Raw genomic sequence first — 12,994 nt, forward strand, 5'->3', positions numbered from 1 at the left:
GGGCTTCTGTGGCTACCGACACCGTTCCTGAAGGTTTTGACCCCTTGCAAGTGCCGAAAGAGTACTGGGACCTTCGGGAGGTGTTCAGCAAACGACAGGCCCAATTGCTGCCCCCCCACAGACCTTTTGACATTGCTATCAACCTCCTCCCTGGCACTACCCCCCCTAGGGGTAGGCTGTTCTCGTTGTCGGCGCCAGAACGCCAGGCAATGGAGAACTATGTCCAGGAGGCCCTGGCTCTGGGGTTCATTCGGCCGTCCACTTCCCCAGCCGGAGCCGGCTTCTTCTTTGTGGGGAAGAAGGATGGGGGTTTGAGACCCTGTATTGACTACAGGGGTCTCAACAAAATCACCACCAAGGACCGCTACCCATTGCCCCTCATGACCTCAGCCTTTGAGGCACTGCAGCAGGCCTCCATCTTCACCAAGCTGGACCTGCGCAGTGCCTACAACTTGGTTAGGGTCAAAGAGGGTGATGAGTGGAAGACGGCGTTTATCACTCCGTCTGGGCACTACGAGTACCTCGTCATGCCATTCGGATTGATGAACGCACCCGCCGTCTTCCAGCGCTACATCAACGAGGTCCTCAGGGAGGCATTGGACAGGTACGTGTTCGTATACTTAGATGATATCCTCATCTATAGTAGGTCTGTAGACGAACACGTCACCCACGTCCGCCGGGTTCTCCAATTGCTCCTGGAGAACCACCTTTTTGTGAAAGTAGAGAAATCTCATTTCCATGCGCAGACAATCTCCTTTCTGGGCTTTGTTGTGTCCCACAACACCCTGCGCATGGACCCGGCCAAAATCAAGGCCGTGGACAACTGGCCGCGTCCAACCTCTTTGCGCCTAGTCCAACGCTTCCTTGGGTTCGCCAATTTCTTCCGGCGGTTTGTGAGGAATTTTGGCTCCGTGGCAGCCCCTTTGACCGCCTTAACAAGAAAAACATCGGGGAGGTTCGTCTGGTCCACGGAAGCCCAGGAGGCGTTCGACACGCTAAGGCGCCTGTTGACCACGGCCCCGGTTCTCCAATTGCCTGACCCAGAACTCCCGTTCCTTGTAGAGGTGGATGCCTCTGAGGTAGGCGTGGGGGCTGTCCTCTCCCAGCGGTCTGGTCCTGGCCAGAAGCTGCACCCCTGTGCCTACTTCTCTCACCGCCTCACCCCTGCGGAACGGAACTATGATGTGGGTGACCGTGAACTGCTAGCAGTAAAGCTGGCGCTGGAGGAGTGGAGACACTGGCTTGAGGGAGCAAAACATCCCTTTCTGGTCTGGACGGACCACAAGAATTTGGCCTACATCCAGCAGGCCAAACGTCTTAATCCGCGCCAGGCCAGGTGGGGATTGTTCTTCACTCGGTTTGATTTCATACTGTCATTCCGACCGGGCTCGAAGAACACCAAGCCCGATGCTCTCTCTCGCCAGTGGGAGCCCCCTCCTCAATCAAACACACCCACGACAATAGTCCCCAAAACCCGGATCGTGGCGCCCGTCCGATGGGGACTGGAGGACGCAATCAAGCGGGCTCACCTTACTGAGCCTGATCCGGGTGGTGGCCCCCCGGATCGGCTTTATGTACCCGGGCCTGTAAGGGAACGGGTGCTTCAGTGGGGCCATGCGTCTTCCCAGGCAGCACACCCAGGGACTAAGCGCACGCTCGAGCTTCTGCGGCGGCGGTTTTGGTGGCCCCGCATGGAACTAGACGTACGAGCTCATGTGGCCTCATGTTTGGTGTGCTCCCAATGTAAAGACCCCAGAACCAGGCCCACTGGTCTACTACTTCCGTTGGCCGTCCCCTCACGTCCTTGGTCTCACCTGTCCCTTGACTTTATCACTGGGTTGCCCCGGTCACGTGGCAACACGGTGATTCTAGTCATTGTGGACCGGTTCTCCAAGGCTGGCTGCTTTGTGGCTCTCCCAAAGCTGCCAACCGCTAAGGAGACGGCCGAGCTGGTGCTCAACCAGGTGGTTCGGGTTCACGGACTCCCCTCCGACATCGTGTCAGACCGTGGGCCTCAATTTACCAGCCGGTTCTGGGGGGCCTTTTGTCGACTATTGGGGGCAGAGGCCAGCCTCTCATCTGGCTTTCACCCCCAGTCTAATGGCCAGACAGAGAGGGTCAATCAAGACCTGGAGCGCACCCTCCGCTGTCTGGCCTCCTCCTCCCCGTCTACCTGGTCTGATCAACTCATTTGGGCGGAGTATGCACATAACACCCTCTGGCACTCATCCCTGGGAATGTCCCCCTTTGAGTGCCAGTATGGATATGCTCCGCCCATGTTCCCCGGACAGGAGACGGGGACGGGGGTTCGTTCGGCAGAACTGCTAGTCAGGCGCTGCCGTAAGACCTGGCAGAAGGCCCGCAAGTCCCTTCTGTCTGCGAAAGCTACTCAGAAACGCTACGCTGACAGGAGGCGGTTGCCAGCTCCCACTTATCGCCCTGGGCAACGGGTTTGGCTTTCAGCCAAGGATCTGCCCTTACGTGGTGCCCCTCGCAAGCTGGCTCCTCGTTACATCGGGCCATTCAAGATCCTTCGGCGGGTCAATCCTGTTGCCTACCGCCTTGCCCTTCCCCCTTCAATGCGTGTTAACCCCACCTTCCATGTGTCCCGCCTCAAGCCAGTCTTGTGTTCCGTGGGTTCCACCGATCCGCCGGGTCCGCGTACAGTTGGCGGTGCGCCAGCTTACACTGTCAAGCGCCTTCTGGACGTCCGGCGGGTCCGAGGCGGGCTCCAGTACCTTGTGGACTGGGAGGGTTATGGCCCGGAGGAGCGGTCCTGGGTGCCCTCCCGCCACATTCTGGATCCCGGGCTTGTCCGGGCATTTCGTCGGGACCGTGCAGCTGGGTTGGGGACGTCGGGTGCCGCCCCTCGGGGGGGGGGTCCTGTAAGGGGTAGCTCTAGGGCAAGGCCTCCTCCTGCCACCAGGGGGAGGCCCCGAGTCACCCCAGCTAGTGATTGAGCCCAATTCCCTACACCTGGGCAGTAGGCTATATAGGCACACAGATCCAGTTGCCCCACTGCTGGATCTTTTGATTCTGGTGGTGTGTGTATCTGTGTGCCTGTGTAGTCTCGAGTGGAAGGCTGAGTGTGTGTCACTCCCCTTCGTGTGTTTCCCTCCCGAGTCTCTCTCCCGGTGTCTGTGTGTGTGTGCGCGTAGCACACATACACTCGTGTTACAGAGGAAGGCAGGTGTCTGTCTTCCCTGGTGTGTGTGTCTGTGTGTGTGTGCGCGTAGCACGCATACACTCGTGTTACAGAGGAAGGCAGGTGTCTGTCTTCCCTGTAACTTCTCAGTTTTCTGGTTTCTTTTGGGAGATCCTTTTTGCTCTTCAGTTGTTTTTCCCTCTAGAGTTAAAGAGGTAGCCAGCTCTCCCCTGGCGTCCTTTGTTATTAAACCCATCTCCTTTTAAGTTTCATTTGTTGGCCGTTTTCATAACTGCCGCTTTGGTGAAGCGACAGAGCGTCAGTCTCGTGACGCGGCGGCCCGGGTTCGAGTCCCAAGAAATTTTACTTTTCATTTCCGGTTTACCTGCTCTAAGATTGAAAGACTCTGCACTTGGGCCCGTTGGTCACGTGATCGTGGTAGCTCACTCAGTAGCGCGCCGGCCCTCCAACACGGCGGCCTGAGTTCAACCCCGCTGTAAGTGAGCACCACATTACACTAAACCCCAATAAATACCTATTATAGCCAGGTCAATACCCTACAACTGTCCCCATTTAAGCAAGCCATTGTCATACTTTTTTTTTTTTATATGTAAAAAATCTAATTACAATATAAATTTTTTTTATTAACACCTATAATATTATATTTGTTGATGAACGAACATACTGTCACGGTTTGTAGAGGTTGGGGACGGAGGTGGACGTACACGCAGGATATTTACATTTACATCAGACGCTTGTCACCAGAGTGACTTAAAAAAGTGCTTTGCTATTCCCCCAAGAATAACCTTAGCTAGTTTGAAGAGACTAAAAAAATCAAAGATACCTCTATTTATTAATATTTATTATTAATTAATAAAAATAAAACAATACAAAACTTACACAGACCCAGGCCAAGTCAACAAACCATAAAACGCACAAGACCAGACAGAGGAAGGCTGAAGGGGTACTTATAGGAAGGAAAGTGAGGAACAACAAGGGGGCATGGTTACAAAGGAGACATAGATGGGAACACTAATGGACAGGTGGGGCTAGGACAGACAAGACACAAACAGAGCCTTGGGAGCACAGGGCAACAGAAAACAGAAGCAGACAGAACAGAACAGGGGCAGGCATGACACATACCATAAACACAGCCTGACTAAACTAGTAGAAATTCTTTTTATTCATACATTTATAAAGTATGTTGGACTTTGGGTGCTCCTCAAATAGTTGGTTCTTTCTGTTTGCTGTTGAGAAGTCATGTGAATTTGATCACATGCCATCACAGCTTGTCTTAACCCATTGTTGTTGTCATTTACTCATTTTCTCCCCAGTTTGGATCGCCAATTGGGGCCAATTACCCAACCCATCCATATTGTCCCCAGGATGAAGATGACACACGCCTCCTCCGACACATGCACAGTCAGCCCCGCCCCTTTTCACCAAACCACTAACACACTCGGAGGAAAGCGCCAGTGCTGGTCAGCAGATGCCAGTCTACCCACGCTGGAGAGAGCAAGGCCAGTTGTGCTTTCCCGTGGCCCGACTGCTGATGGCTAGCAGTGTGACCAGTGATTTGAACTAGCGACTCTCTGGTCAATGTGACAGTGCCTTATCCTCTGGATCACTCGGGGCCCACCTTAACCCACTTCTCTTTACTTTTATTTATTTGAGGAAGCCCTACACCAAATAATCCTTAGGTGTCCCACATTCACCCTAACATAACATTTAAAATGCCTTGGTCTACTTGACCACCATTTTTCTTTGGGGGACTCCTCAACTTCTATAGGGCTGTTTTATTACTTTACTAGTTAAAATTAAGAGGCAGAGTGGCTCTGCCCAAAAATGATTGTGACCTGACGTTTCCATTTTCAAACCAGATTCAAACCTGATTCATTTGCTCATAACAGGGAGAATAGCGTCTCTATTGTTACTACTCTAAACTCGGCACTCTATGTAGTTAGCTAAGCTAAGCGGCCAGGACAAGGCTTATGAGAAGTCATATTAGTATACTCTTACTGCCTCGGTCTCGGGGATGGTTCTGTATCTTTCAGCTTGTCCAAAAATGCATGTGTAAAGCAAATCCTTCAGTGGTGGCTCAAAGCACGAACCCCATCTTACACCCTGTGCAAGACGCGTCATGATGCTCATTGCCATCTTACACCCCCCCAACCGTCTATTTTCAGGCCTTCCGTCTGCATTGTTTAAATAGCAACAATGCTTGTGAATATATCTACATCGATGGGCGAGGTGGTCAAAATGAGGTGTGTTCAGGTCAACTTCTGACTTAGTACATGGCTTTTGCACGTTTCGAGCCACACAAGGTGTACCTTTCCCATTGTTATGATACCTAAGACACACTGACACGCCCTAAATCAAGCTGCATGGTGCACGGTTGACAGCTCGCCGCCCCAAAAAAATAAAACAAGGCCCTTAATGTTCTTTAGTCTCCTCATAATTAATGCACTTACTTATCCTAACTCCTCAGCAGTGCCATTACATCTCCCAGTTGCTTATGGTTTATGATGACGAGGTTGGCAGTTTTACAGATGGGATGGGAACCATTTTCTAAATGAGTTCGCAATGCTGTTTGTTAACAGAGCTTGTGTAACAGAGCTTATCTGAAGGCTGTTATGGGAAGGAAAGAAGGTTTTGGTAAAAGAGCTTGTGTCATGGGCTCTGTGTAACCCCAGTGAAGGTAGTTTAGAAAGAGAGAGCTTGGGTAACAAGGTTCCTCAGATGAAATTCAGGGCTTATATATGATGTTTTTTGAATGGTTGTTTGACTTCATCCAGTGGACTTTACAATCTTGAACTGTACTTTTTTATTGGACATTTGTGATAAATCAATTACAACAAGGTGCTTCTGATAGAGGATTCCTGGATTCCTATCACCAGGTTGTGTATTTTAGGATGACCATATCGTTTGGATTAGGAATGAAGCATCCAACACCTGGGAAAGGAAACATATGTCATTGTATGGTAATGAGTAAACATTTACATCCAATCTGACCAATGAGAATCATCGCTGTCCGGAATCAGTACTGACCAACGTCGGGCCGGATGATGGTGCCATTCTGAAGCTTGGCGAGAAGCTCCCAGTATGTGCGGTTGTGGCCGGCCACTCCATTCACACTCACAAGGAAAGGACCATAGTTAGGATCTTCTCTGATGGTAAATCTGTACAGATAAGACAAAGCTTTTTAGGATGGATATCATTCTGTTTTCTTTGATTTCTGTATATACACTCATTGTCCACTTTATTAGAAACACCCGCTTTATAAGTCTACAGCATAGGTGTACAGTTACAGGCTGTATTCTGTAATCTGTTGCCAAGCTTTAAAAGCACAATGTTCAATTAACCTGTTTGTGGTGGACCATTTTAAATACAGCAGTGATACCGGCAGCAGTGTGTGGCCTGGCAGTGTGTGTGTGGTGCTGGTCAGTATCAGGCACTGTATTGTCTGCTGTTTTCTGGGGTTTTATACACACCAACAAAGAGCAATATTCCAAAAGCAGCTCTGTGGGCAGAACCAGATCCCTAATAATGGGCTAGATTGACACAAATGATGCATCAACATAGAGGCTACAGTCTATAACTGTAGCAAATTGGGCCTACAAGATAGAGGTTTCCAATATAGTGGCCAGTAATTGTATAAAATACAGTGAGCTAGATTCATTAAAGGTGAAAGTAACAATGCTAAGCTATGTAAACTGTATTTTATGGTACTTAAAGCGAAAGTAGCACTGCATATTTGCTGTGCGTTTTCGATTATCTATTTTTTTGTCTGATTGGCTGAGCCTTGAAGATGCTGTACAATCTTCAAAACGGAATTCTGCATTAATTCTCAGAAATCCTTCTCCCTTGCCTTAGTTAAGTTATGAAGCATGGTGGTGGTAGTGTAGGGTTTGAGGATGCTTTGCTGCATCAGGATGAGTTCTACTCTGTATCACAGGAATTAAGCTGAAGCTTGGCTACTGGTTGTCTTGTGCAGTTGGGTCATGCAACAAGACGATGATCCAAAGCACATGAGCAAGTCTGCCTCACAATTATATAATGGCCTAGTCATTGATCTTAACCCTATAAAAATGCTGTGGCAGGAAATGCTCAGGCTTGCAAATGCCACGGGGCTAAAGCAGTTCTGCAAGAAGGAGAGGGCATTGTAAACCTCTAATTAACCAGCTTATATACAGGTATGCTGTGGAAGAGGTATACCCAGCTACTAAAATGAAAGAGCACTCACTTTTTCAACATGAGTGTCGAACACTTTACATGGTAGAATTAGAAACAGATTTTTTATGGATTCATATTCTTTTGTTTACCCAACATTGATTGCTTAGCTTGTTTGTTAAGCTTCGCTGCAAAGGTTTAATATTAAGATTAATATGATTTTGATCACTTTTAATAGTGTTATATATTATATTAAATATAATATATTAATATTATATTTAGGTGGTACTATGGCCAAAGGCTTTAAAAGAGTGTGTGGCACAATGACTAACACCACTATCTGGCAGTGACCTACCACTCCATGTGGGAGACTGGGGTTCTCCAAACCCTACGTTGGTCCACCTCTGTAATAACACTCTAGATAAGAGCTTATAAGGTAAGGTTTTGATGCAGTAGGGGAGAGCAAGGCATGTAGGACATACAGGACAGAAGCTAACACACAATTTTATACACAGTTTCATCAGAAACTTACTGTAGATGTGATGTAGAAGTAAAATATATTATCGTAATGCTGAATCAAACAACTTCAAGTGTTCTGTCGCTTTTATACAACAGTTAGAAAATCAATAAAGTCAAAAAAAGGGCCCTATCTTACACCCTGTGCGAGGCGTGTTGCAATGTTCGTTGCTATCTTACACCCCACCAACAGTCTATTTTCACGTCTTCCGCCTGCGTCGTTTAAACAGTGCTTGCAAATATACCTACACAGATGAGCAAGGTGGTCTCGAAATGAGGGGTTTTCAGGTGAATTTCTGCCGCTGTGTATCTTGGCAATGGAAAGCACAGGAGCTCCACTGTCTAAATTTTAACCTAGGCAGACGGCAACAGTCAGACGTTCTAGTTCCTTAACAAGCACGTTCAGCGGTCAGTCACAGCAACTCCACTCACTCTCTTTCTCTCACGTTTTTTCTCCCTGGCCGTTTGTTTGTTGTTATTGTGAATTCTTCTCTTAATCCTTTAAGTTTGGTTTTAAGCTGTTCTTGCTTTCTTTTGCTCAGGGCATTTACGTTTCTTCTTGGTTCATTATATGATTAACAGCATTTGGCGGAGTGATCCAGTGTTTGTGAACAAAAAAAAAGTGCCGTTATGGCGGATTAGGGAGCTTCTCAACCAATCAGCTCTCATGGTCGGAACTTACTTGCTGTATAATTCAGTTTAAGGCGCTGATACTACCTCTTTCCACTAATCACAATATCTTCGGATGGATATATGCTGATGTATTTAGGGCAGAAAGCTCCTTTTGTTCAAACAACATTGAACTCTTCTGAATGTTTTGAGCTTGTATCACTTTTTAAAAGACTGTTACGTACTATTTCACTTACCCCCTGAAGTTTTTAAGTTCAGCAAAATAAATAGCCTTGCTAAATTGCTTTCCCGTGTGTTTACTTTCACCTTATACAGTTTCCTGTAAAATCAAGACCTGGATTTGGAAAGCTGTAACTTACTTAAAAGTATTTGTGGTCGCTGCGATTTTCCTCATAGCTCCAAGTAAGATGCCTCTGTATGCTATCTCAGTGGTGAATGTGAGATTGGGTGCTTTGGTGAGCGAGTTGTATACCACCAGTGAAATTGGATACGGACCTTGAATATCTGCGAGAACAAATAGTTATTAAAATCAAAAACAGCATGTTCGACCTCTATAGAGGATTCCTTCACTTAGAAAATCGACTTCAGTCGCAATCAATGTCATTCAACCAAAATGTAATATTTAATTTTAATTGAATTAATCCAATCAAACAAGAGCAATGGAAATAGCTCAACACCACAAATATAACAAGGGGTACACAATAACACACAACCTCAAGTGTTCTATCGCTTTTCTACAACAGTTAGAAAATCAATAAAGTCATAAATAAATAAACTGAGCCATAAATGTAGCATTTAAAGGGCCCTATCTTACACCCTGTTAACACATCTAATATAACAAATGGTTTCGCCACATGCTGTTTGATTGCATGTTAGAAATGTGGCAAGATGAGTTGTCCAGAAAGTTCAGAGAAAAGATCGTTGCAATCCAGGGAAAGGATACAAAGAGAGAGCGAAGGCACTGAATGATCCTGGAAATACTGCTGACAGCATAGGTCACAGGTTTGAAGTTAAAGGAACACTGGCACGAATGAAACACCTTGCCTACGGTGAAGCATGGCAGTGGCTTTTACTTTTTTATTATTATTTTTTTTTTACAAGGGCAGTCCCAAACAGACATGAGAAGATCTTGAGAAATACATTATATAAAGTAATGTTATATAAAATAACATTTTTAGATGCACATGTACACCATATATGTATCTAAACACAGCAACATTCAGTGTTAAGTTCACATGTGTTTTGCTCAAATTTTTTTAAATGTGCATACAACTCTCATTTTAAATATTGTTTTTGCCACAATACATGTTTAAGACATTTGCTAAGACATTTCAGTTATATATATATATATATATGTATATATATATATATATATATATATATATATATATATATATATTTATATATGTGTGTGTGTGTGTGTGTGTATAGTTACAAAATCCAGATAAGAAATGTCCAGTATACTGAACGACTGAGGAGGTTATATATGATTTATATATATAAGGTTATATATATAATTATGCATAATTGTTTGCTCAAACTTTTAAAACAAAGCCCTTTGTGATTTCTACATTAAAAAAACAGCATATGTGGACATCACTTATATTTGAGAGCCTTTGTAAAATATTCAATAACCTGCCACACAAAAAACTGACTTTAGTGAAGTCAGCTAATGATTCACTATTATCAAGCATTCTCTCAAGTTGGTGTGGGTGGATGTGAAAAGGGATAGGGCCAGGTTTCGAAGGGGTGGGTTAATTGGCTAATTTTATGGGGGAAGAAAATGAAACGAAATTCATGTGTCAATGATGCTGCCCAGAGATTCCATCCATTCATCTTGTAAGAGGAGGCAGAGCTGCTAGTGGAGTTACACAGAAGATCTGTGAAGATCTGCATACAGTCACATGTTCACATGTTCACTAATCATGAGACCTGTGACCAGAGGAAAGTCTGAATCAGGTCATATACAGCTGCAGTTTGAGCAGTACACAAGTGTGTGCCTCAAGAAAGTGGTGTGTAGACGCTTCCACAAGAGGTCATCATGCTCCTTATGCTTCTGTCTTTTTTCATTTGTCCTGTTACTTTATGTTTAATATCGAGTTTTTAGGATAGGGTTTTTTCATATAGTCGTTTAGCAACACTTGTTACTGTTGGTCTTTTTTGGTTTTGCTGCCAAACAGCTTTTTCAGAGACTCTCTGCTGACCTGTATGTTGTCAAATAAGCAAAAAGAGCAGTTATACTGTACTGAACTTTACATTTAGAGACGTAGACACTCTTGGAGCATGGTATCTGGTAACCCTTGTAAACACATAGTTGCAGGGCTGTAAGTGGTATAAAACAGTAGGGGGGATTAATTAAAAAGCAGAATATGCAGACATCACACTTATTAAAGACGTGATACCCATGCCAGTACTCTTAGTGCTGAGCTGTCTCAGACAATCTTGCTTTCCCCAATGTAGGACACTGAGAGGTCAATGTTAAAAGACCAGTCTCCAGTCAGAAACCCTCTACGAGGATAATTGTGCAATCCCATCTTCAGTAAGTTGCCACTTACAGGACTGTAAAAATTGAATGCAGTTTGGTGATTTGTAATGAAAGAACCTTGTATCTCTATGGTTTCTTTACATGAAGATATTGAATGGACCAATAGAAATGCTCCAAAATTACATGAAAAATTATTATTAGACAGAATTTAATAATCCATTTGAATACTAAATGTTAGGGGTAGCTCTAGGGCAAGGCCTCCTCCTGCCACCAGGGGGAGGCCCCGAGTCACCCCAGCTAGTGATTGAGCCCAATTCCCTACACCTGGGCAGTAGGCTATATAGGCACACAGATCCAGTTGCCCCACTGCTGGATCTTTTGATTCTGGTGGTGTGTGTATCTGTGTGCCTGTGTAGTCTCGAGTGGAAGGCTGAGTGTGTGTCACTCCCCTTCGTGTGTTTCCCTCCCGAGTCTCTCTCCCGGTGTCTGTGTGTCTGTGTGTGTGTGCGCGTAGCACACATACACTCGTGTTACAGAGGAAGGCAGGTGTCTGTCTTCCCTGTAACTTCTCAGTTTTCTGGTTTCTTTTGGGAGATCCTTTTTGCTCTTCAGTTGTTTTTCCCTCTAGAGTTAAAGAGGTAGCCAGCTCTCCCCTGGCGTCCTTTGTTATTAAACCCATCTCCTTTTAAGTTTCATTTGTTGGCCGTTTTCATAACTGCCGCTTTGGTGAAGCGACAGAGCGTCAGTCTCGTGACGCGGCGGCCCGGGTTCGAGTCCCAAGAAATTTTACTTTTCATTTCCGGTTTACCTGCTCTAAGATTGAAAGACTCTGCACTTGGGCCCGTTGGTCACGTGATCGTGGTAGCTCACTCAGTAGCGCGCCGGCCCTCCAACACGGCGGCCTGGGTTCAACCCCGCTGTAAGTGAGCACCACATTACAGAAAGATCCAGCCAAGACATGGACCCAGCAGGGATGTTCAATCTAGAGCAGGTAAAAGCCACTCTAGCTAATCAGGGGGTGACTGTGGGGAGGCATGAGCAGGCCCTGCAGCAGATCCTTTCTCAGCTGCAGGGTCTGACAAATCTAGTAGCCCAGCACACTCCTGAACCTCCCCAGGAGGAGGCTGCCCCTGCCCAAGCAGCCATGATTCCTTATGCTGAGCCCCCTCTACCAGCCCCAGAGCGCTATGCTGGTGAACCAGGAGGATGTAGAGGGTTCCTCCTTCAGTGTTCACTGGCTTTCGAGCTGCAACCATCCCACTTTTCTTCTGAGCGTGCTAAGGTGGCATACATCATCTCTCTCCTCACCGGTAGGGCATTAGCCTGGGCCACCCCGGTGTGGGAGCACCAACCCCACGTATGTGCCTCCACGGCCCGGTTTGCGGCTGCGCTGTCACAGGCTTTCGACCTTCCGCTCCGTGGAGAAGAGGCAGGGTCCCGCCTCCTGCACCTGCGTCAGGGAAAAAGGTCGGTGGCTGAGTATGCCATCGAATTCCGCACGCTATCGACAGAGAGTGGATGGAATGCCAGCGCTCTCACCTCGGCTTTCCACCATGGTCTCGGTGAAGAGCTCAAGGATGAGCTGGCCTGCCGTGACCCTCCCACCTCCCTCGATCGACTCATTGAGCTGGCCCAACGGGTTGATAACCGTCTCGAGGAGAGGCGAAGGGCGCGGAGTGCCAAAGCCCCTCGAGCTTCTAATGGCCCACCGGCTGTCTCTGGCTCTTTTAGGGGGTTAGAGGAGCCTCCCGATGGTGGTGTCCAGCCCATGCAGTTGGGGCACACTCGCCTGCCACGGCAGGAACGTGAAGCCCGCATGCGTGAGGGCAGGTGCCTCTACTGTGGGGTCTCTGGGCATCTCCGTTCTGCTTGCCCCGAGCTCTCTGGAAAAGCCAAATGTCCGTCAGGGCAGGGGAGACCACTGACTGACCTGACGCTTCTCCCTCGGGCCCAGGGGGTATTCCTCAATGCCACACTAGCGTCAGGGATGTTTGAGGTCCGCTTGCCTGCCTTCTTGAACTCTGGAGCAGCAGGGAACTTTCTGGATG

The 12,994-nt window shown here is 47.0% G+C and overlaps 1 long non-coding RNA gene across 1 annotated transcript; it reads right to left on the bottom strand.

The window, feature by feature from the left end:
* Nucleotides 1–5,898: 5,898 nt before the first annotated feature.
* LOC140565379 (uncharacterized) lies at nt 5,899–8,902 on the bottom strand. Its single transcript, XR_011980585.1, has 3 exons — nt 8,821–8,902; nt 6,194–6,324; nt 5,899–6,097 (listed from the first exon to the last, which is right to left on the bottom strand). It is a non-coding gene; the product is annotated as an uncharacterized lncRNA (long non-coding RNA).
* Between the last annotated feature and the right edge of the window lie 4,092 nt (nt 8,903–12,994).

The sequence above is a fragment of the Salminus brasiliensis genome, chromosome 11 (genome assembly GCF_030463535.1).
Source record: "Salminus brasiliensis chromosome 11, fSalBra1.hap2, whole genome shotgun sequence".
Lineage (NCBI taxonomy): Eukaryota > Metazoa > Chordata > Actinopteri > Characiformes > Bryconidae > Salminus > Salminus brasiliensis.